Source organism: Etheostoma spectabile, chromosome 22, assembly GCF_008692095.1.
Source record: "Etheostoma spectabile isolate EspeVRDwgs_2016 chromosome 22, UIUC_Espe_1.0, whole genome shotgun sequence".
Lineage (NCBI taxonomy): Eukaryota > Metazoa > Chordata > Actinopteri > Perciformes > Percidae > Etheostoma > Etheostoma spectabile.
This window is the reverse complement of record NC_045754.1, coordinates 12,891,955-12,892,184: the sequence shown is the minus strand read 5'-3', so window position 1 is coordinate 12,892,184 and position 230 is coordinate 12,891,955. Positions and strand designations below refer to the sequence as shown.

The 230-nt window shown below is 27.8% G+C and overlaps 1 protein-coding gene across 3 annotated transcripts in view; it reads right to left on the bottom strand.

Moving 5' to 3' along the window:
* Window positions 1–230, bottom strand: part of mtfr1 (mitochondrial fission regulator 1) — a 5,150-nt gene that overhangs the window by 1,431 nt on the left and 3,489 nt on the right. The gene's annotated exons all lie outside the window — the stretch shown is intronic.

Genomic DNA, 230 nt, shown 5'->3' with positions numbered 1-230 from the left:
ACTAAAAATTAAAGGAATGGATGTTGATGGATAATCACAGACTGGAATATGTCAACTTTTAAATCACTACTATTTGGAAACCACTTCAATTCGTTTTCCAAATGCTTCAAAACTAAATAAGACACTCCAAAATTAATGAAAACAGAGATTTTTACTTGCCAATGAGTGTTGTGTGGAATCAATCATGTTATTTTGGGTAATTAAAAAAAAAAAAAATTGATATAGGAAAA